The sequence below is a fragment of the Mobula hypostoma genome, chromosome 4, assembly GCF_963921235.1.
Source record: "Mobula hypostoma chromosome 4, sMobHyp1.1, whole genome shotgun sequence".
Lineage (NCBI taxonomy): Eukaryota > Metazoa > Chordata > Chondrichthyes > Myliobatiformes > Myliobatidae > Mobula > Mobula hypostoma.
This window is the reverse complement of record NC_086100.1, coordinates 87,470,984-87,494,089: the sequence shown is the minus strand read 5'-3', so window position 1 is coordinate 87,494,089 and position 23,106 is coordinate 87,470,984.

Here is a 23,106-nt window from a genome sequence, read left to right as displayed (position 1 = left end):
AAAATACACAAAAGTTGGTTTTGTAGTTCTAGTGAGAATTTTGCACAGCATCTCCCTTGAAAATGGATGGTTCAATAACTTGCCCGAATTCGTTTTTCAACAAAGAAGTTGCTATAATAAATATAGCGAGGAGTGTTAAAGACAATTATTCAAATCTGTTTAAAGCCACCCAGCGTCAGGGCAGAGTGTGAAACGTTTTTTTTGCGCTTTGTAAACTCCTCCTTATATTTGCGAATTTAAACCGAAAATCTCTCGTCCGCCCAGTGCTTTATCCTGGGCGCCGCTTGAGAGCTGGGGAAGAAATGGTTGCGAAGTCCCGCTGACATCTTTAGGCACCCCACTTCATCCACTCTCGTTAAATTGTGCATTTTAATTCTTGTCTGGCTGCAGAATTGTTCTAAAAAAACACCACAGGGACAAGGGGACTCGCTTTGCTGCGGACGGTGTCCGCCAGAAACCCAGGGAACCGCTACCGGCATTAAGCAATGAACATTTAAAAGAATGTTTACAGCTCCCCCAGATTATAAACAAATGTGTTTTACAAGATGGAGCTCCCAAAAGAAACACAACTCGATTGAAAAAAAACACAAATACGGTTTGGGGCACAACAATAGTTAGAAATATGCACAAAATTGACATTAGAAGCAACTTTCTACATTGAAGTCTTTAAAAATAAAAAAAATACAGCACTTGAAATAAATATAATAAGACAATAAGGGCTATTTCACATGATCACATCAATACAACGGTGAATGGTAAAATAGTTTGCATTTTTTTAAAACTGTGTTGATAAAATTAGAACAAATTCAACGCTACAAAAAAGTTTCAAGTAATTTGAAATCAACACAGCTCCTTGCCCAGTCGATAGTTTTCTAACCAAATAAAACAGAGAACTCATTTCTGACTGCCTCCACCAATATAATGTTTGTAGTAACACAAACCCAAGAAAATCTGCAGATGCTGTAAATCCAATGCAACACACACAAAATGCTGCAGGAACTCAGCAGGCCAGGCAGCATCTATGGAAATGAATAAACGGTCTACGTTTCGGGCCAAGACTCTTCTTCAGGACTGCTTATAGATTTACTTCAGATTAGGGTTAAGGGATGAACTACTCTTGTTCATTTGTGTTTAAAATAATTTTAAAAATTAAACAGGTGAAATGAACTGAAAACATTACTTCTGGAGAGCTATTCCAGAAAAAAAAGAGTCCTGGTCTTCAAAGCAGAACCAGCAATGAAATCTGGAAGGAATTTGCTTGCTCCATAGCACATTTTAATCTAGAACCCCCGTTGTGCAGTATCACCTCACCAACACCTCACATAATGAATCACTGTGAACGATTCTGGATTCTAATAGAAACCAAGCAAGTTTCCCAAATCTGGTCTCCACTGGTAGATCGCTAATAAAAAGGATGCTTTCCCTCATACCTCCTCCTGTTCACTGGAAACAACTGCGCTCAATTGACATGGGAGAATCTGGTACTATCCCTCTGGGGATATTTTAATATCCTTGTCGCAGATAAGAGGGGCAAATGTCTAACGCAATGTACCTTTTGTTGCTACTTTGCACGATTTTGATTGGGGCACTTTAACGCGGACTGCAGTCAACTACCAGCACAGCACTAATTTGAAATGAACTGAACTACACTGAACATTCCTGGGCTGTTTCAAGGACCTTGCAGTTTGATGTTTAATATTCTGTGTTATTTGCTCGTTTATTTGCCATTTGTAGAATTTTTTTTATGGGTGCCAAATGCTTTGCAGTTTTGCACTGTACTGCTGCCACAAAAAAAAACATGACATACGCGAGTGATGATAAACCTGATTGTAATATGGGATTCTATTGTAGACTGAGAATGGGGAATCATGGTTGGGAAAAGGGGGAGAGGAGAAGGAGCAGGAAGCACCAGAGAGACATTCTGTAATGATCAATAAATCAATTGTTTGGAATCAAGTTACCTTGCCTGGTGTCTCAGAGCTGGGTGTATCTGTACCCACTCCACCACCCCCCCCAGCCCTCGCTCTCCTTCTCTGCCACCTGTCCCACATCCTTCCCGTGGCCCTCCACCCTCACCATTACCAGCATCCTTGGCTCCCACCAGATTTACAAACTCTCTCTCCACTCCACATTGACAAATACAGTACTGAGACTTTCGCACAGTACTGTATTCTGCCCACACACTTTGCTCACAAATGTACTTTGAACTTTAATTTCAAAATGGATAATTCTGCCTTACAATGCTTGGGGAAGGAGCAAGGAACAATTTGACCTGAGATGATCCATTCTGATGGGGAAGTCAGGAAGCATCTCCATGTGGGTGTCACACCAGATGTCAGAATCAACTACTGCAGCTCTCACCCTAACAATCTGGAGATGGGCTCACACCCCAAAGAGATATGAATGCTGCCATCAAATCAAATTCCATTCTGCAGCAACTCTAAAACCATCGCCACTTCACTCTCAGAATCAGGTTTAATATCACTGGTATATTTCATGAAATTTGTTAGCTTGCGGCAGCAGTACAAAGTAATAAATGATAATGTAGGAACAATATAAGTAAATCAATTACAAGTATATGTACATTAAATAAAATTAAAAATAGTGTAAAAACAGAAATAATATATTAAAAAGTGACATACATCAAAGTTGCTGGTGAACGCAGCAGGCCAAGCAGCATCTATAGGAAGAGGCGCAGTCGACGTTTCAGGCCGAGACCCTTCGTCAGGACTAACTGAAGGAAGAGTGAGTAAGGGATATTAAAAAGTGAGGCAGTGTTCATGGGTTCAGTGTCCATTTAGGAATCGGATGGCAGAGGGGAAGAAGCTGTTCCTGAATCGCTGAGTATGCGCCTTCAGGCTTCTGTATCTACTTCCTGATGGTAACAGTGAGAAAAGGGCATGCCCTGGGTGAAATGGGTCCAGAATAATGGATGTCACCTTTCTGAGGCACTGATCCTTGAAGATGTCTTAGATACTACGGAGGCTAGTACCCAAGATGGAGCTGACTATTTTACCACTTTATGTAGCTTCTTTCGATCCTGTATCTCATCTTAAGATGGATACTCACAGCCTCACACATTTGTAAATGATAACGTTCTCTCAAATGCACCCCTATCAATGGTTCAAATCTCATCGGTTCTTTAGAACACGTCACCAAAAATCACCCAAAGATAATACATTGTCACCAAACTATCTTTAAACACAAGATACCATCTCCAGGGAGAGCAAAACAAGGGCATAGGAAATCCCAGAGGCAAAAAACCGAAAGTCAGAGGCATACAGCAACTGGATGACAGAAATATCCAAACCTCTGGCACAGATACTGAAACTTCTACACAATTATCAAAAAAAATGAACCAGGTTTAGCTGTGAAGCACAGTCCCTCAGAGTCAATCAACCTGCCAACATTTGATTCATTACCATGAGAAATTCTGCAGATGCTGTAAATCCAAAGCAACACACATAAAATGCTGGAGGAACTCAGCAGGCCAGGCAGCAGCCATGGAAATGAATAGATAGCTAACATTTCCATAGATGCTGCCTGACCTGCTGAGTTTCTCCAGCATTTTGTGTGTGTTGCATTTGATTCATTTACTATACTTACAAAAGCATGTTAAAGAAAGTTATTTTTTCCTTGACAAAAAGGACAAATTGTAACTTGGTACAATCAGGCATTACAAAGTCCTCTGACTATATTCTCTGCTGTAGATAATTTTGATGTGCTGAGAATTAGAATCAGGTTTAATATCTCCAGCATATGTCGCGAAATTTGTTAACTCAGTGGCAGCAATACATTGTAATATAGGAAAATGCATTACAGTAAGTATATGTATATTAAATAGTTAAATAAAAAATAGCAGATCAAAAACAGAAACAATAAAAAAGTGAAGTAGTGTTCCCGGATTCAATGTCCATTTAGGAATCGGATGGCAGAGGGGAAGAAGCTGTTCCTGAATCGCTGAGTGCGTTCCTTCAGGCTTCTGTACCTCCTTCCTGACGGTAACAATGAGAAGAGGGCACGTCCTGGGTGATGGCAGTCCTTATTAATGAACGCCTCCTTTCTGAGGCATCAGTTCTTTAAGATGTTTTGGATACTGTGGAGGCTAGTACCCAAGATGGAGCTGACTAACTTTACAACTTTCTTTAGCTTCTTTCAATCCTGTGCAGCAGCGCACCCCCCCCCCCCATGCCAGACAGTGATGCAGCCTGTCAGAATGCTCTCCACGGTACATCTGTAGAAGTTTGAGAAAGTGTTATTAGTGCTGAGATTTGCATTTTGAAGAACTTAAGAAATAGGAGTGGGTCACTCAGCCGTTTACGGTCAGAAAGAAGATCAGCCTTCCAAGATCATGGCTGATCTTCTACCCAAGTAACATCTCCCTCCCCTATCCCCATATCCATTTATTCCCTCAGTATTCAGAAATCTATTGATCTCTCTCACATTAACTCAGTGACTGATTCTTTGGTTAGACAGCTCCAAAGATTTTCCGTCCATTAAGTGAAGAGATTTCTCCTTGTTTCAGTCCTTAGCAGCCTACCTTCTACACTGAGACTGTGACAAATGGTCCTCTGAACCAGTGGGACATCTTATTTTGCGTATATCAATGAGATCGATATATTATCTCTCACTCTTCTAAACTCACAAAATTACCCACTCAAAGTTCAAAGTAAATTTATTATCAAAGTACATATATGTCACCATATACTATCTTGAGATTCATTTTCTTGCAGGTATTCATAGTAAATAGAAATCTCTCATTCAATAAACCGATCGCCCCTGCAACAAGTCTATTACAATATTGTTTCATTTCCTATATAGCAATTACACAATCTCACTAAGGCCCTGGATAATTGCATCATAACATCTTTACTCCTACATTCAAATCCTCTTTTAATGAGTGCCAACATACCATCTGCCTTCTCCAGCACATGCTACACCTGCATGTTGACTTTCACTGACCTGTGTACAAGGATCCCTGGAATGCTTTGAACATTAACATTTCCTAGTCTCTCAACACTTAAAAAAAAAATTGTCTGCTTTTCTCATTTATGCACCAAACTGGATGATATGACATTTTTCCACATTATATCCCATTGGCTATGCTCTTTCCCGTTCATTTTATTTATCGGTATCTCTTGAAGACTCTTTACATCCGTTGCTCAACTTACAATCCACCAAGTTTTCTGATGCTGGTAGAAAATGCGACATTTGGTCCCCTGGGCCAAATAGTTAACAAAATTCATGAATAGCTGGGGCCCCAAGCACTCTGCCAATCTGTAAAATAAATCTACTTATTCCCATGTTGGTTTCTGTTCAATAACCATTTCTCAATCCACCTCATCATGAACCAACTTTGAATCAGGGCAGCCTGTAGATAGTGAATGGGGCTGAACAGAAAATGGACTCATCGAACTTCTATTTTATATTCGGTGTTTTCGTTCGTCCTTTCTTGTTGCTGTTTGCGCAACTTGTTTCTTTTTGCATTGGGGGTTGATGTTTTTTTTAAAACGTGTTCCATGGTTTTCTTTGTTTCATGGCTGTCTGTAGAGAAGACGAATCTCAGGGATGTATATTCCATGCATACTTTGATAATATATGTACCTTGTAATGTGAATGTTTTTATCAATCACAACCTCACACACTCTAACTTTGTTCACCAACTACCCATAAGGGGCTTATCAAAAGCTTTTTAAAACTCCAAATATATCACAACCACAGTTTCTCTATTATCTATTTGACTATATAAATCCTTAAAATGAACTCCAGTTCATTATTCAAATCTGGATATTGCTTCCATGGCAGCTTTGATCAACCTACTATTATTTTCAAGTTGTTGAGTTATTACACTTGCAACTTTCAGGCAAGATTAAACAATACATTATCCTAAGATGATGTTTCAATAAGTTTGGATCAGTGACTATCTCAGACATCTTATGGTCCATGAGATGGCAATTTTGTCCTTAATTCTGGTCCTAGACGTCTGTCTGAATTGACAGCAAATGCCTCATCATCATTTAACTACAACCACAAACTATGATGTAGATTATGCTATGTCCACAGAAAAAGAACTGGTTCCAACTTATTGACACTTTGCTCTGAACTGCCAGATATACAATTGGAAATTTCCAAAGAATCTTTAGGACTGTGTTAGAAGTTGAAATACTTTAGCATCTTTTTCCATTTTCTTCAATGGACCACAAGGTTGTCTAATATAAAACAACACGAGTTCCTTGATATAGCAGTTGTAACAGTAGAACTATCGACTCTTGTTCAATTATAGCACAAAACTAACAGTAATCAAGATTTCTGTGCACATGCAACAGAAGATCCCCAAGTTATGAGTAACATCCACAAGATATGCTGTTTTCCATTCTTCACTGGTGCAATCATTCCATTGGCAAAACCGACATATTTATCTCACAATAAAATATCAAGTGTAAACACATATTGAAATAACATAATATAGTTACTGCTTAGCAAATCCCCTCCCTAAAAATACAAATTTTAATGGAGTAGCATTGTAATTTTTTTTAAACAGATTATATTTTGTAATTTATACATCAGCTTCTACTACAATCTTATATGTTCTAATACTTTTCAGCATTGTGAAAGATTCAAAATATATCAGTCAAGAACATTGTCCTGCCAAGTTTGTCATTTGGGTGAATTTTATTTTTATCGATTGGAAAATTTACCTTCCAGACAAATGAGCGAGTAATTGTTAAGGACTCCCACCTTCACAAATGAACCAGAACCAATGTCAGGAAAGGAGTAGTCCACTACCCAGAGATTGCTAGATCATTGCAACTAGCTTTCTCAGTGCCAAAATTCATCACCAACAAGCCCAGTGTAGGGGTTCCTAACCTATTTTACGCCATGGAGCATTACCAATAGCCGAAGGTTCCGTGAACTCCACGTTGGGAACCCCTGCAGTAGAGGATTAGCTGTCCAATGGGCTAACAGTCAGTGACCACAATCTCCATTCCACTGGATTCAACTGCTTAAAAAGGAAAGAACTTTGCTCTCAGTTACCTTTCTCCTCTACCGCAGCATTGAGATCATTTAATGACTGACGCCACAGGCATGGTTTAAAGCAGACCCGTTACATTCCTTTGACATCATAGAATAAGGGATGAAGAAACCGCATAGATTGACAGGCACTGCCAGATGCAAGTAGTATAGGTGATTCAGCAAGTTTCTGTCCATCAGAGTGTTGGACAAAGTAAGCACTGCATGACTGAACTTCTGAGATTTTGCAGCCAGCAACACCAGTTTATAAAATAATTCGACTACCTTCACACCAATAGTCATTCTTCTGATTAACAAACCAGGAAACTTCAGTGTCCACACTCATCTCGTAACACATACAACCGTACAACAGTAAAAAATACTGAAGAGTACTTATTAGCCATTACATCTTCTTTCAAATTACTACAACCAAAATTCCAGAATCTACAAAGAAACTGCATGAAGGCATTTTGTTCCAGAGGTATCATTATCCTGGGTGTCACATCTCTAGATTATCTTAGTAATGTTGCTTGAAACTGGCCCTTTAAATTTCATATTTTTGAAAGCTTAAGTACCATACTCATGCAACCAACAATTTTCTAGATTCTCACTGCATAGAACTGGAATATTAACAAAGTCTTGCACAATTAGATGGAGTTTACATTTTGTTTTACTATGAGCTTCCCCACACTTCATTGATTGCACCAGTACAGAACCCATAACATCCAATATACCACAAATAATCTGAGGATTTGTCTGCAGACCACGCACATGGGTTATTGAAAAAATTGTTAACTATTCCCACTTACTCTGGGAGAAGAACGGGCATGTCTAATCAGCTCGTTACCCCAAAGCTAACCAACAAAGTGGACTTCCCCTTTTCTCCTCCCACTTCCCATCGACCCCCAACCTCCCACCACCCAAAAATCAAATGGGACCCAAACGTGATCAAGCAATCGTGAACAGATTGCAGGTAGAAATTGCACCACACCAACCCAGATGAGTGGGGTTCAGTAACACATTTGGAAAGGTCAGCGATCACAAGTATATTTTAGCTGCTCTAAACCAAAGTTTCATAGAAACATAGAGCTGTAGTCATAGAAGACTACAGCACAGAAACAGGCCCTTTGGCCCAAGTAGTCCATGCTGAACCATTTAAACTGCCTGGTCCCATCAGCCTGCACCCAGACCATAGCCCTGCATACCCCTCCCATCTATGCACCTATCCAAATTTCCCTCCAATGCTGAAATCGATCCCAAATCCACCTCTTCCGATGGCAACTCATTCTACACTCTCACCGCCCTCTGAGTGGAGAAGATCCCCCCCCCCCCCCGGGTTCCCTTAAACATTTCACCTTTTACCCTTAACCAATGGCCTCTAGATGTAATCTCACCTACCTTCAGTGGAAGAAGCCTGCTTGTATTTACCTTATCAGTACCTCACTACTTTTTTGTACTACTTATAATTTTGTACACCTCTATCAAATCTCCCCTCAATCTTCTACGTTCTAGGGAATAAAGTTCTAACCTATTCAATCTTTCCTTATAACTCAGGTCTGCCCAGTCCTGGCAACATCCTTGTAAATTTTATCTGTACTCTTTCAATCTTATTTACATCTTTCCTGTAAATAGGTACCAAATCTGCACACAATATTCCAAATTAGGCCTCACCATCATCTTATACAACTTCAACATAACATCCCAACTTCTGTACTCAATACTGTGATCCATGAAGGCCAATGTGCTTATGACTCTACCAACCTGTGATGCCATTTTCAATGAATTATGGAATTAATCTAAAAAACAAAAATAATCAAACCATAAATATACATCAAATCTAAAAGAGAGAAACTCAAGGGATAAGTTAACTCCCTCTTTACCTTAATAGGGTGAGATTAAAGTACAAAAACATCAAGAAGTACGTTATTCATCTACTTGCTTCCACTTCACCAGTAAGATCATGCTGATCTATTCCCACAACACAATTTTCCTGCACCAAGTCCAATCCCTTGATTTCCTTAAAAACTAAATATTTAGTAATATTCATCTGGAACACTTAGCAATGCACTTGGTTATAGAATGTTCCTCAGTGTTGAGCTGTTGAAAAAAATTCTTCCCATCTGTCTCCTGAATGGTCAACCCTGAATTTTTCTTGTTTCTACCATCTGTATGTATCCAACCACCAACTCCACATCTACTCCTTAAAGCATTTGTACATTTCAAACAGAGCAGAGATAACCCATCTGGAGACCAGCCAGAATACTTTAATTATTAGGTGTGTAAAAAACGTATACAGATGCTCCTTGGGGCATTTTGCTACACATTTCTACAGATCTATTGTGGGGAACATTCAAACTGCTGCATCACCATCTGGTTGGGGGGGGGGGTGACTACTCCAAAGGATTGAAAGAAGCTGCAGAAAGTTGTGAACTCAAGTCAGCTCCATCATGGGCATTGGCCTTCGTAGCATCCAGGACATCTTCAAGGAGCGATGCCTCAAAAAGGACACACCCATTATTCAGGACCCCATCAAATAGGACATGCCCTCTTCTCATTGTTACCGTCAGGGAGGCTGTGCAGGAGCCTGAAGACACACACTCAATGATTCGGGAACACCTTCTTCCCTTCTGCCGTCAGATTTCTGAATGGACCCATGAACATTACCTCACTACTTTTTTGTACTACTTAGTTAATTTAACTATTATATACTTCCTGTAACTCAGTTTTTTATTATTACTGTATGGAATGCAATGTACTGCTGCCACTAACAAGTTTCACAGCATATACCAGCAACATTAAACCTGACTCTGACAAATTCTGGCTAGTAAGTTTTGGAGCTGATACTCACTTTAGCCAGCATTGCACATGCAGAATCATAACCATCTCACTTCATTCTAATTCATTCCCATTCAGTCTCAAAAAAAAACAATACAATGGGCAATCAGGGCTTGCAGGCGATTGCTGTCAGGTTTTCTGCCTCTTTCCTACTGAATTCTTGGTGGTCTTGCTAAGCCAATAATGCATCTGCTGCTGATACTTTTAACTGAAGTACAATAGGTTTTCCCATATACAAATAAGCTCTTGGTTGATGTGTATCACTGCAGAAAGCTCAAACTTTTCTATGTTTCACTGTTTCTGGCATCCATATCTACACCATCCAGAAATCTGTGCACAAGACCTTGGGCACAATGAACAGGACAAACACAAGAACCTACAAAATTATTTTTGTTTCGATTGCAGGTGCTTTTCCTTGGGAGAGAAAAGATGCTCAAAGTCAACAAAATTGTTCCTCTTTACAAAAGGGTGCATAGGTTTACCTTAAAAAGGATGCTCCTAAGACAAACGTGGACATTCATTCATATGGAAAATATACCAAGATGTTTCACAGCAATAGCATTAGCAGGTACAGGGATAGGAAAAGTTTGGAAAGATGTGGGATAGCACAGGCAAATGGAACTAGCTTGGATCGGCACCTTGATCAACACAGATCAGTCTGACCAAATGGCCGATTTCCATGCAATATGTATCTGTAACTCTACAAGATAATCACTATCCTGGGTTAAGACCACCCATTTATGGACAACCACACAGATGAACCATCTCCCATATTATCAAGTTCAATATTCAGTGTAGATTTGGAGAGGATGTGTCCCATGATGGGGGAGCCTAAGATCAGAGGACACAGCCTCAGAATAGAGGGACGTCCATTTAGAATGGAGATGAGGAGGAACACCTTTAGTCAGACGGTGGTGAATCTCTGAAATTCATTGCCACTGGCAGCTGTGAAGGCCAAGTTATGGGTATATTTAAGGCAGAGGTTGATAGATTCTTGATTGGTCAGGGCAAGAAGGGATATGGGGAGAAGGTGGGAGATTGGGGCTAAGAAGTAAATGAATCAGCCACAAAGAAGAGACAGAGCAGGCTCGATGGGCCAAATAGCTAATTCTGATTCTATAACATGGTCTAGTACTGTGCAAAATTAGAATCATGAAAATAATGGCAAATATGAAGAAATTGTTTGTTAGTGGCAAAACAGATGGTAAACAGGAGATGTAGATTTAAGGTGCATTATCCATGGTGCGGCGGTGAGTGGTAGAATCTTGGGGGGTGGGGAGCTGTTGATGGGAATGCAGGGAAAATAGTAATTGGAATAGACCAGATTATAGTAAGCGAGAGTTCGTTGGCCCACTGTAAGCTCAGTAGGCGAAAGGACCTGTCTCACTGCTTATAACTGTGAAATTTGCTTAAGAGCCAGAGACACAAGAATATTCTTTTACTTATGGCAATTTGGATTACACTCACAGAAGAAAGAAAGCAAACTTAATCATAACTTTCATAGGAGAATGGGATCGATACTTCAAGAAGGTAAGTTCTAGTGTTATAGAGGCTGGGTAAAAGTTAATTAGACTACTCCTTCATAGAACTAGCATTAGCTTGTTAGGCCATAGCATTCGGTATAGTGAAATATTTTGATCAAAACCAAAAAGAGATGGGACAACAATCTTGCCCTTGTTATCTCAAGCCTACACAGGAAAGGTGACAATTAGTTGGTACCCTTCTGCATACAGATGTTTTGGACAAGGAAAGGACTGAGGGAGAAATGGAAGGGGAGGGGAAGGAGGAGAAGGCATTCTGTTTAACTCTGAATGGTGCAATAATAATAGGGTTGTTGTGACGGGCGATTTTAACTTTCCCAATATTGACTGGCATCTCTTTAGAGCAAGGGGTTTGGATGGGGTAGAGTTTGTTAGGTGTGTTCAGGAAGGTTTCCAGACACAATATGTAAATAAGCCAACCTGAGGAGAGGCTGTACTTGCTGGTATTGTATTGAGCTGGTCAGGTGTCAGATCTCTTGGTGGAAGAGCATTGTGGAGGTAGTGATCACAACTCTATCTCCTTTACCATAGTGCTGGAGAGGGATAGGAGCAGACAATTTGGGAAAACACTTAACTGGGGTAGGGGCAATTATGAGGCTATCTGGCAGGAGCTTGGAAGCATAAATTGGGAGCAGATGTTCTCAGGGAACTGCACAGCAGAAATGTGGCAAATGTTCAGGGAACATTTGCACTGCGTTCTGCATAGGCATGTTCCATTGAGGCAGGGAAGGGATGGTAGGGTAAATGAACCATGGTGTACAAAGGCTGTAGGAAATCTAGTTAAGAAGAAAAGAAAAGCTTACGAAAGGTTCAAGAAACTAGGTACTGTTAGATCTCTGGAAAATTACAAGGTTGCCAGGAAGGAGCTTAAGAATGAAATTAGGAGAGCTAGAAGTGGCCATGAGAAAGCCTTGCCGAGCAGGATTAAGGAAAATCCCAAGGCATTCTACAAGTATGTGAAGAGCAAGAGGATAAGATGTGAGATAATAGGACCAATCAGGTGTGACAGTGGAGAAGTGTGTATGGAACTGGAGAAGGTAGCGGAAGTACTTAATGAATACCTTGCTTCAGTATTCACCAGCGAAAAGGACTTTGGCAATTGTGGGAATGACTTACAGTGGACTGAAACACTTGAGTGTATAGACATTAAAAAAAATGATGCGCTGGACCTTTTGAAAAGCACCAAGTTAAATAAGTTGCTAGGTCTGGACGAGATATACCCCAGGCTGCTGTGGAAAGTGATAAAGGATGATCTTTGCATCATCAATAGGGACAGGAGAAGTACCAGAGGATTGGAAGGTTGAAAATGTTGTTCCCTTCTTCAAGAAAGCGAGTGGAGATAACCCAGGAAATTACAGACCAGTGAGTCTGACTTCAGTGGCAACCAAGTTGCTGGAGAAGATCCTGAGAGGCAGGATTTATAAGCATTTGGAGAGACATATTCTGATTATGATTAGGGATAGTCAGCATGACTTTGTCAAGGGCAAATCGTGCCTTATGAGCCCGAATGAACTCCTTGAAATGTGACTAAACACATTGACGAAGGAAGAGCAGTGGATGTATTGTATATGGATTTCAGTAGGGCATTTGATTAGATTCCCCATGCAAGGCTCATTCAGAAAGTAAGGAGGCATGGGATCCAAGGAGACCTTGCTTTGTGGATCCAGAACTGGCTTTTCCACAGAAGGCAAAGCATGGTTGTAGATGGTTCATATTCTGCATGGAGGTTGGTAACCAGTGGTGTTCTGTAGGGATCTGATCTGGGACCCCTCCTCTATGTGATTTTTATAAATGACCTGGATGAGGAAGGTGGGGGGGGGGGTGGGTTAGTAAGTTTGCTGATGACACAAAGGTTGGGGTGTTGTGGATAGTCTGGAGGGTTGTCAGAGGATGTCGATAGGATGCAGAATTGGGCTGAGAAGTGGCAAATGGAGTTCAACCCAGATAAGTGTGAAGTGGTTCATTTTGTAGGTCAAATTTGAAGACAAAATATAATACAGGTGTCCCCTGCTTTTCAAACGTTCGCTTTGCAAAACCTCACTGTTACGAAAGACCTACATTAGTTCCCTGTTTTCGCTAACAGAAGGAGTTTTCACTGTTACAAAGAAAGGCAGCGCGCGATTAAATGTAACGCGCACCCCGAGCAGCCTCTCTCCCCCGGATTCAGAACGGCATTCTTGCCGGCATTGATTAAATACATGCCTGTGAGCAGCTGTTTGCAAGATGAGTTCGAAGGTATCGGAAAAGCCTGAAAGAGCTCATAAGGGTGTTACACTTAGCGTAAAACTAGACACAATCAAGCGTTTTGATCATGGTGAACCAAGTAAGGACAAAGTGAGTTTGGCTTGTGGAAGTTTACAAAGATGATGTTGAAGGGTTTTTGGCATCCCATGACCAAGAACTGATAGATGAAGAGCTGATGCAATTGGAAGAGAAAAGGATAACAATCGAAACCGAGTGAGCAATGATAAAGTACGACTTTAATTTTGAAAGGTACGTAGCTTTAGGGCATATTTGCAAGATGGTTTGAGTGCTTACAAAGAACTGTATGATAGAAAAATGCGCGAGGCTCAGCAGTCAAGCAAGCCTTACACATCAGCCACAGCAGACGACGAACCTCGAACTTCAACATCGAGGCAGGCAGAGATAGGAGAAGATGAGCTGCCTGCCTTGATCGACGATGAGATGATACCTCAGTGTCCCACCACCCCAACGTCCAAGCCGCAGACAGATACTGATTCGCGGAGAACGCAGCGGTAGCCGGGAGGCACACAGCACATCTTTAAGAAAAAAGCCGAAATAAACATGCTAATTAATTAGGTGCCGCCCAGCACGTAAATGTCAGCCCAGATCAGAGGTGATGCAATCGGCAATCGGGCAGACAATTACGTGCTGTACCCCTGCATGCTTCGCGGTTTGGTATCGGTTCACTGCTCGGAGGGTGGGGGCCACTGCACCACCCCAATCTCTGACCAGTCAGCCTAACGCACCATCATAAGTGTCTTCCCGATTCCCATAAGTGATACTACACTGTGCATACATTATTTCTAATTTATATCGGCTGTGTATTTTTATGTGATATTTGGTATGATTTGGCAGCTTCATAGCTTAAAGGTTACTGGAGAGCGCTTGCGTGAGATTTTCACTACGGAGAACAGTGCAGGCAATGATTGTAGAGAAGCATTTCTACTTTATATAGGCTGTGAATTCATCATATCATTCCTGCTTTTACTATATGTTACGGTTATTTTAGGTTTCATGTGTTATTTGGCATGATTTGGTAGGTTATTTTTGGGTCTGCAAATGCTCACAAGGTTTTCCCATATAAGTAAATGGTAATCGCTTCTTCGCTTTACGACATTCCGGCTTACGAGCCATTTCATAGGAACGCTCTACCTTCGGATGGCGGGGGAAACCTGTATTAATGGTAAGACTCTTGTCAGTTTGGAAGATCAGAGAGATCTTGGGGTCCGTGTTAATAGGACACTCAAAGCTGCTGCGCAGGTTGATAGTGTTGTTAAGAAGGCATATGGTATGTTGGCATTCATCAACCGTGGGATTGAATTCAAGAGCCATGAGGTAATGTTACAGTTATACAAGACATTGGTGAGACCCCACTCGGAGTACTATGTTTAGTTCTAGTCACCTCAATACAGGAAGGAAATGGATACTATAGAGAGTTCAGAGGAGATTTACAAGGATGTTGCTTGGATTGGAGAGTGTGCCTTATGAGAATACGTTGAGTGCACTTTTCTCCTTGGAGCGACAGAGGATGAGAGGTGACTTGATAGAGGTGTATAAGATAATGAGAGACATTGATTGTGTGTATAGCCAGAGGCTTTTTCCCATGGCTGAAATGGCTAGCACGAGAGGGCATAGTTTTAAAGTGCTTAGAAGTAGGTACAGAGGGGATGTCAGAGGTAAGTTTTTCATAGAGAGTGGTGGGTGCATGGAATATACTGCCAGCGACGGTGGTAGAGGCAGATACAATAGGGTCTTTTAAGAGACGCTTAGATAGGTACATGGTGCTTAGAAAAATAGAGGGCTATAGAGTAGGGAAATTCTAGGCATTTTCTAGAGTAGGTTACATGGTCGCAACAACATTGTGAGCCAAAGAGCCTGTAATGTGCTATAGATTTCTATGTTCTGTGAATATACAATTCAGTGACTTTTAAGATTCTGTGTATCAGATGATGAACTGGAAAAGAGGCAAAGGGGAGAGTTAAGAAAATTACTTATTTGTGTAGCAACGTCCAAGTTCAATTGATTAATCACTGACCCAATTTTAAAGTGACTAACTGACCCAGCAGCTAAAAAAAACACATCCTTCTTCACCCAAACTATCCAGTTTGCTGTTGGTAAGGCCACATTTAGGGTACTGCCTACTGTTCTCGCCAAGAGTAAAATGGGTTCAGGTAGAATCAGTACAAATGAATGTTTCATGGCTAAAGGTGGAATGACACCACAGTGATTAGTACAACACTTTACAGTACCAGTGACCCGGGATCAATTCCCGCCACTGCCGTAAGGCGTTTGTACCGTCTCCCCGTGACCGTGTGGGTTTCCTCTGGGTGCTCCAGCTTCCTCCCACAGTCCAAGGACTTTCCAGTGGGTGGGGTAATTGGTCATTGTATTGGCCGGGATTAGGCTAGGATTAAATTGGGGGAATCGCTGAGTGGTGTGACCTATGGTCAAAGGGCCAGAAGGGCCTATTCCGTGCAATAAATAAATAAAAAGAGGACTGAGAGACCTGTTTCTCTACTGTATCTCTCTACAACTCTGCAATATAGGCACATAATCAAAGCTCTTCCAAACTTAACTGAGAACCAGCTGCATCTGTGGATAAAGGAGAAAAGAGAGCTCCAGCTCCAGCAGAGGGCATGTTTTGGTTTCTGGGCACCTGTGCTCTCCTTTCACTGCAAACCCCCCTGCTTTTATTTAAAAAGTGCCCACACATCCATTGAGGCTCCCTTAAGCAGGAAAACTTGCTTGCTGCCCCAAGTGGGATCTCACCTCCTGTCACTGGAAACCGAACTGACACATCAAACCACATCAAACGTACTACCAACACTTTGGCAAGGATTAAAAAGACAAGACAGTTGGAACATCAGCACAATAGTGATGGCCCTAAATGAGCGTGCCTTTAGTCTATGAATCCTCTCAACCCACCGCTTCAGGTTATTAAGCAGCGAGGTCTGGCCTGTAGTCATCACTACTGCTTCATGCTCCTCTACGATTTACTTTTGCTACATGACCTTTAACCTCGAGTTCACTCAAGAGCAAAAAGGTCATGGGAACACTGCCAGCTTCCAGTTTCCCTCCAGATCACAGAGAGCCCTGACTGGGAACGTCACAAAATCCTGGAATTTCCCTGCAAAAGACAATCCATCAGGATAACAACTAAAACTGACCCTCCAACAACTCCCCTGGTGTAACTGGGAAGAAATCTGAATAAATATGATTCAGGCAGTGTGGCCCATAACTCAATTGTTTTTTGAAAAACTACAATGTTTTAAATTTAATTTAAATTTGTTTCAAAAGAAATAAATTTGTATGACTTTGTTTTGTCACAGTTCAATACAAAAGGACAACTTCATATACCTATGGTCAAGAAAGCCTGGGGACAACAGTGATTCATATCAAAAGATAAAAGTCAAGCCTTCTAGGCTCCCTTGTCTTTTTCCTTTGTAAATTTAAGAGGCAAGATACTTTGAACCTCAGATTTTTATGAATGAGGGAAGACACTCATTCAGTGGTCTCGCTCTATACCTGCTGCTTTTTGTCCTGCAGACAAAGGTCTCCAGAGAGACGCCGGTGAGAGCAAAGCCCCGCCTCTCAGACAAAAGGAGGTCACATCACTGATGATCTCCAGCAAGACATCAAAATGCAACGTTATTTCTCCACTAGTTGCCTTTGTGCCATTATTGTCCTGATGTGCCAGAAAGAAAAGCCCTGAAAACAGCATCTGCACAACCCCATGCAGAGGAAACCAGATCTCTGGCTTTTAAAAGCAGCAAAGCCTCAGAAGTTTAGCTGCCCCTCGGGACCTGCTCTCTTTTGTAAACTGATCTTTGATTTTTCATCAGTGGGAAATGGAGACAACAGGAGAAGAAATTTGTTCCCAAAACAAATGGCATCAGATCCATGATACACTGAAATTAAATATCAGACACAGCTTTTAGTGATTCCCCCAGCCCAATCCTTTTCAGTCCATTTCCCCACTTACAATTTCCTTCCCCCATGCGCATTTGGTTTTGTCGTGTTTTCAACGGGGCCGCTAACATACCAAAGCCGCGTCCCCTCTTCAACAACCTTTTGTCTATAGTTTATTCATGGCTTGGTCATAGAATTGTGGGTTCAATCTCCACTCCAATGACAACACTGGAATACTGAGAGCAAACCTGAGGGTGTGCAGCACCAGAGCGGGCATTACAGATCCTGAAATCTGTTCTGACGAACCCCTAGCCAATATCTACCCCCTCATCGGAGAAATGATCTATCGAATTCCTATAATGCTTTGTAAAGGAGCTTGCTACACACAAGTTGGTCCATCAGTCTTCCTACATTAGACCAGTGATTGAATTCCCAAAAGTCTGACACTTCCAAAGATCATGAGGTACTATGGAAGTTAACATTTTCTTTTGTCTCGCTCACATAAATCATTTAGATACAAACCTAGATAATAAACTGTTGGATTCCTAGTAATAACAGATGCAAAGCAAATCCTCTTATCTTCTGATTCCGCATGCATTCTGCAGTACGCAAGGGTATGAAAATCTTCCTCAAGTTGCTTCATTTTCCTGAGTGCAATTAACACCACAACTGCTACTATCCACTAGAAAACGAAGCCAAAGGATTAAACTTGGATTCTTCTGACACACCCCAGGTGATGTGGTCATTGACCAGAAAGCCATTGTTGAAGGCATTTTTTAAACGATTAAATATTTAAATCCCAGCTTACAGAGATCAACAAATTTCTCATCCTTTAACGTTTCACAAACCCAGCACTTTCCCCATTGTGAGCACTCCTGCACTGGCACAAATGGGAGAAACCTAACGAGATTTATTTTCCCTTTTCAAAAGGTTGAGGGCAGCTGAAAGGGCAACTTTACTCCAATTTGAATTGCAGACAAAACCTGAAGGGTCACTTGCCTTTCTGGGTCGAGCTTTTGTTGGGGTCGAATTCATCTGCAGCTGCCTTTGTTCGAGGCTGAATACAGCCAGGCCACATTTCAGTTAGGTTGGGTGGGGGCTGTGGGGGCTAGTCACAACTTCAAGCAAACGAAGGATTCACAAGCCAACCAAAAACCCTGTCCTCCCTAATTCATTCTCATGCACAAATAAATTGCACTTCACACAACTTCAGGATGTACTGGCCATCCTGTAGCCTTCCAGAAACGGTCACTGATGTAACATAGGAAAACCACTCATAATGATAAAGCCATAGTCTGTATGAATCAAGATGATTGGACAATTCCCCTGCCAGTGAAGCCTATGACTATGATGTTATAAGTGAAGGTAAATGATTTTATTTTAAGAAACTGTGGTTGCCAGTATGTGCATATCAAGTAGAGTACAAACAGCGTAGAGTTAGTTTTGGTGATTTGGATGCAACAGTGACAGCACGATGGGAGAACCATCATACTCTTCTCTGAGTAACTGACAAGGTCTTGCGTGTCCTCCCATTGGGAAAATACAGTGAATATCTTATCAAAAGACAGCTCTTTAGACTGTGCACCACTCTTTCAATATAACCTGGCTTACATGCTCAAGTTTCAGTTGTACAACTTGAACTCATAACCTTTGACTTAAGAGCAGGCATGTTTACAAGCACATCAGCCTGTCAAGCACAGTGGAAAAACTGGAGATACATTAGCATTTTAACAACCCATCTCATTTTTCCCTTCATATTCCACCCCCCTCCCACACATACACACATACAATTCCTCACACCACTTCACTAACACTCCCCCAATTGTCACCAACAGCGTATTTTTTAAAAAAGTGATTTAAATACAAGCTGCTCTAAAGTTAAACATAACTTAATCAACCCATTAGAATTTATCATATTGGACCCAAGAGATTGCAAAATTAAAGGATTAAACTCAAGTCTGATTAACAACCTTACAAGAAAGATGACCCCCGATAGTTATTTTAAAAAACTACTAAAATTCCTAGAACCTCATATCATTAATTGGAAAGCGGGACGTCACCAGTATGAATTAAGGCAATTTCAATTAATGGAAGAATGCCAAACTATCACAAAATGTGTGTCACATGACAAGAACACAAGCAGTTGGAGGAGAACCAGATTACTTACCCCTTTCTACCTATTCTGCCACTCAACAGCATAACTCAGCTCCACTTCCTTACACTAAACCCACATCCCTTGCTTCTTATACCCACAAGTCCCCCATAATCATTTGCATTGAACCTACAACTAGGCATGTAGTCACTAGTTACGCTATTTAGAGAAAAGGAGCTGCTTTTCCTGGAAGATCAAGGACGGAAAGAATGAAAATTGAGAAGCAAATACTCAGAATTTGATCTCACCCCATCCAGTCATTAAGCTCAGTAACTCACTGAACATTTTGCATTGCCTTTCGTTTACAAGAAGGGGTTGCTTTCAAATACTTTAAGATTCCAAATCATTTTATGCAAGAATTAACATCATTGGTTTAGAGCATGGAACACAATATCACAGAAACAGGTCCTTCGGCCCACAAATGTTGAGCCAAACTAATTAAATTAAGGATATCTAATTAAGCTAATTCCATCTGCCTGTATGTGGTCCATATCCCTGCATTCTATGCATATTCATCTGTATCTAATGCCTTCGCCGCCACCCCAGCAATGGCTTCCAGGCACCCACCAGTGTGTGAAGAAGAAAAACTTGTCCCACTTATCTCCTTTGAACTTGCATCCTTGTACAGTATGCACCTCAAATGCCTATTAGACATTTCAACCCTGAGAAAAAGATGCCGGCCATCTATAGATGCCCTTCATAATTCTATAAACTTCTATCAGGCTTAAATCCAATCAAAGTTGCTCTTTTTCCTACTAAAATGTTCCAATGTACCGCAAGCATCAGTACAAGACAGGCTATTGGATAAGGAATTGATTCCATGTTCACCACTGCTTGTGGACTTTGATTGCTGCAAGCAAGTGCTTTCAGGGGAAGAGGTCCTTTAGTGAAGTCATCTGCACTACTGCAGCTGCTGTACCGCTGATTCATAAACCCAACTATGGTACATTAGTACAGAAAATACATGCACAGATTTCCCATTGAACAGTTACCAGAGAACAACTCTCAATTCACTGTCAACACTTTTAGAGTGTGCTTGAGACAGCAAAGCAAGATCACACCCATGTGCTCACATAAATACAAAAAAGCTCTTGCAGCACAAATTAAGGTTGTCTCAATGTTAAGGCCAGATTTATCCTTCGATTGACATAATTAGAACAAACTCCCTGTTCATCATTTAATGCTCCTCCTCCCCTTCTTACCCCATCGCTTATTTATTTATTTTTTGCCTTTTCTTTCTCTCTGTTTTTTTCTCTCTGTCCCTGTCACTATATCTTCCTCTGGGTTCCCCTCCCCCTTTCTTTCTCCCTAGGCTTCCCATCCCATGATCCTCTCCCTTCTCCAGCCTGGTTTCCCTTTTGCCAACCAATTTTCCAGCTCTTCGCTCCATCCCTCCACCACCTGTCTTCTATCATTTCTGATCTCCCCCTGCCACTCTCAAATCTCTTACTACCTCTTCTTTCAGTTAGTCCTGACGAAGGGTCTCAGCCCAAAACGTCGACTGTACCTCTTCCTAGAGATGTTGCCTGGCCTGCTGCATTCCACCAGCATTTTGTGTGCATCACTCTGCAGGAGCTGTCTGGGAATCACCACTTATAACACATTACATTGTCAAGGAAGCATCAATGATCATAATTCCAACTGAAATCATTTGGTCTCAGCTATTACATTTGTTGTGCCACTGAGTGGCCACTTTTTTTTTTAGGTACACCTGCTCCTTAACACAAACATTTAATCAACCAATCATGTGGCAGTAATTCAATGCAATAAAGGTGCCACTGAATGCATTTCCCTTTTCTGCTACCTAAACCATTGTGGCTTCTCACTCAGTTTTGATGAAGGCCGTCAACCCAAAATGTTAACTCTTTCTTTCTATAGTTGCTGCTTTACTGAGTGAATGCTTTGAGCATTTTGGTTTTTTTTAAACTTTCTTATTTCCAGCATCTTCAGCTTTTTTTTTGATTTTATGTTCAAAATTTGCAAAACATTTGTACTGGAAATGAGTCCAGTTGTAGTTTGCGATGCTCATGTGATGCACAGTTTGAAGTTAGAGGAGATTTGATTTGTCACCTAAAACACTCCAAAACGTCTACAGATATACTCTGCAAGAACGACCGCAGCTTGAAGATCCACCAAGCGAGGATGAAGTGTTTGGCGGGAGCAGGAGCAGCACAACGCGCAGGTGTCCAACCTGGTGAGACGAAGGAGGGACCAGGCCCGGCGTCACCCCATAGTGCCCGGAACCTCCAAGTGTTGCAAACTAATCCCTCGAACATGAAGTCTAACAGGAGGCGGATCAAATGGCCTGCAGCTGACATGACTTCACTGTGGAAGCAGTTTGATGAAGATGTTAACCAAATTCTGGAGGCAACGGCGAAGGGGTGGGTTGATAGGAAGCTAATTCACAGCCCGTTCCTTAGTTAGAGCCTCCAGCATTTTGGGCATCAAGGGAGAGAGGAAGAGGAGAGCCATCCACAGTACCACCGATGCGGCAGAGAGGGCCTCAAGATGGCTGTGGTTCAAAAGAGGGGAGCCATGGAGTCATAAGCAGCTAGCCATCTGGACACAAGCTGGGGTCTGATCAGCCCCGGCTGGGTCACCTGGAGGAAGTTGTATGATGTTGAAAGACCTGAAACACCCGATGATTCCAGGAACATCACTGAAGATATGTCCAGAAGCATCAGTAGATGTATGTACACAGTGGACAGCATTCTGACAGGCTGCACCACCATCTGTTATGGGGGGGTGGGGGGGTGGGAGAGATGTGGAGAACCACTGCACGGGATCAAAGTAGGCTGCAGAGATTTGGAAAATTAGTCAGCTCCATCATGGGTACTAGCCTCCATAGTATCCAGGTCATCTTCAACGAGCAGTGGCTCAGGAAGGTGGCATCCTTCATTAAGGATCCCCACCACCCAGGACATGCCCTTTTTCTCATTGCTCCCATCAGGGAGGAGGTATACAAGCCTGAAGGCACACATTCAATGATTCAAGAACAGCTTCTTCCCCTCTCCCATCCGACTTCTAAATGGACATTGAACCCATGAACACTACTAACTTTTTAACTTAACTATTTAATAGACATATATTCTTACTGTAATTCAGTTTTTTATTCTATATTCATCAAGTATTACAATGTTCTATTGCCACAAAGTTAACAAATTTCATGACAGAATTAAAACTAATTCTGATTTCTGTGATAATAATTGCTTCCATAATTCCAAGCATAAGATTGCTGACTATTTTGTTCAAAGTAATTATAAATGTACTTTTAACTGGGGAAAAGAGTGATTAAGTTACACAGGTGTATTTAACAACATCAGCGCGGTTTATAAAAATAGTTTAAAAAATCATTGCCCAGAACTGCTCATTGATACAATAATCACAAAATGAAATAGTAGTTAATTGACCATC